We start from the raw sequence: 2,836 nt of genomic DNA on the forward strand, positions 1-2,836 counted from the left end.
TAACCCTAAATAGGTTTTAGGGTTTACCTAAAGAAAGGCAACCACAACAATGGCTAAATTACAGATTGTGACATATGTAGCTCCAGGCGTGAACCTTTCAACTACCAATCCACCACAAAAGAGCGAACCGTGCATCAGAACGACGAAAAAATCAAATCCTATACCAAACCACTGGCTGTAAAATCTTTTGTTCGAATTTCAAATTTCGAATCCCTATTCCGAAATTAAAAACGTTAGTTGAATCGAAATGGCGCCTTACGCACGAGTGGCCGTGCAGAATGGAAACTTAACAACCGCGGTAAATAACCACAAATCAACGTTCTAACCTAGCCCCGGGCGAGATTTAAATTCACGCGTGAATGTGAACATTAGAATATTGTGTATGTCCATTGTAGAGAGATTTAGAAAATATGAAGTGCGATCTTTGGTAAAAAAAAGTATAAAAAGAGAGATTTTTAGTTTGCCCTCTACACCAGGCGAAAATGGCTCGATTTAGTCTTGGACCGCTTTGAACATAACCATTATGTCTATTCATTAATTATTATTCATGCCTGAGTTTTAAATGGTAAAGAATCTATTTTTGCATCAGGTACACACAGCGGGTCATCTGACACCCCCTTTCTGGGGGTGTGAGGAGGCCATTTCAGGGCGAGGCCCTGTTTGGCAGCATCTGTCGCGGGCTTTAACGACAGCCCGGTCTGTTGTTGCCAACTGAATAGTTTGCGTTCTCTCCTTCCTGTTCCTCGAAGGATTTGGTTAACCATCATGGCTCGGACGTCATGTTGGCCAATCTGTGGCTTGGTGGGCTTCGGGGCTATTCCTGCGGCATGAGCTCACGTGGTTGGGCTCTCTGCCGGCGGGCGTCTGGGGGTGGCGGGGAGCTATCCCTCTCAGCAAGTGGTGTGACGAGTCGGCGCTGGCGAACATTTTGCGCGCAAACAGTCCCACAAACTTGTCCAGTTTCTGAAATTTGAAGTCTCTGTATATGGTCGCGTTCCGCACATAGCGTGGGGCTCTGACGATGGTCCTAAGGCTTTGCCTCAGGTACAATGGAAGCACCTATACCTATGTACCTGTACTATGTACCATGTAGGAAACACGATGATTTTGCGGTTACAAATCAAAATCACCCAAAATGCCTTAAGATCTTGGTAAAACTTATCACCCGACAGAAACACTTGTATCCTAGTCTCTTTCATCATTCCTTATCAACAATCAATATTAGAGTATTAACCATAAACGTTTAAACGTAAATTAATTCAGGCTTACGTTACGGCTTACGTGTAGCGTTATGACCGTTACTAGTGGCTCTAAGGTTAGGTGAAAGAGCTCCCTTATAGGGCACCCGAATTTGCAGAGGTCATCCGATATTACAATATCGTGTCTGACCCAGCAACGAGCCCGCACTCCTCAAATAACACACGACCGAAACATGCATTACGCTACACTGAATCAAAAAGACACAGGGACGGGATGACGTATTATTATTTTTAAATTCATACACGGCGAAATTTCACCACACAACTCCTGACATATGACTTTAAACCTTATATTTATAGCCTTAAAGTCTTCATGAAACTATTAAACGATGACTAATGACGTCATTGTTGCACTTGTCGTGGGTGTAAGCGCGATCGGTGCGTCACTAATTTTCGGTTTTTACAATTCGAGTCAGGAGTCGAGCCGTGACCGATTCGTGCCGAAATCGCTTTGTCAGCCTGAATAGGGATGCTATGAAATATTTTATGGGTTTTCAAATTTGCAATTTACAATGATTAAGTATAGAAGGGACGTGATAATGATGTAGGTATGTGTTGGACATAGCTTAATTTTCTTATACGTGGACCATACTGAAAGTTTCTGGATTCTGATATATGACACGACTTATTTTTTCGAAGTGGCCAGTCCAGGAATTTTCAGTATGCCCTAAGTAATGTACTCGTAAAGCTTACATGAAATATAATGATTGCTAAAATAATTTCGGCAAAATTTACAACCTCATTAAAACGTCACGTAGTACAGTTACAACTGCAACCTAGTGCATAATTATTTTCCATCATATTTTCATGGAAACGTACGAACGTGTCTTGCTATTTCAGTCAGTCTCGGTACAAAAAGTACTTAGGATGACTGAAGTAGCATGACAAATACGAACGTTTTCGAGAAAATACGATGGAAAAAAAACAATTATGCACTACATCTGTAATGAAGTAACGTATTTATTTAACCGCCGAGTTTTCATTGAATAACTATAGTAAGTACATGATCCCATTTTCAGTTTATAATTTATAATGAAGTAGTTTATTCAGTTTACATACTCTATCGATGTTTCTCTAGTTCAAATATAAATAAATAGTGAATCTATAATTTGATTCGCGGTGCGACAGGCGAACTGGAATCGCGAGGCAGTGCGCCTCCTGAACGGCAAACACTGAGGTAAAATGCTAAAATGCTTGCTCACAGAGAACAGGTGGGTTAGACTTGAATGTTTTAGTGTTCTTAAGAATTAAATAAACTAAAATAAAGAGCTTATTCACCTATTCCATATCCAACTTAAGCTAGCTCTCGGGTAAAGGCCTCCTCCAAATCATGCCATTTGACTCTGTCTTGAGCTAACTACTTCCTGCCAGTTACCTATTTACTTTTCGTTATAACAGTTTAAACTCTCGCGTTTTGTACACATATTTAATTACACAAACGGGTCTACCGCGATATATTTTCATTGTTTTTACCTTTAATTCCGACGTTTCAGCTGAGTTGCACCAGCTGTGGTCACGAAAAGACTGACAAATGTCAACGGAGATATTAATAAAACAACACTAAACTACCCGAAATT

Source organism: Cydia splendana, chromosome 11, assembly GCF_910591565.1.
Source record: "Cydia splendana chromosome 11, ilCydSple1.2, whole genome shotgun sequence".
NCBI classification, from domain to species: Eukaryota; Metazoa; Arthropoda; class Insecta; order Lepidoptera; family Tortricidae; genus Cydia; species Cydia splendana.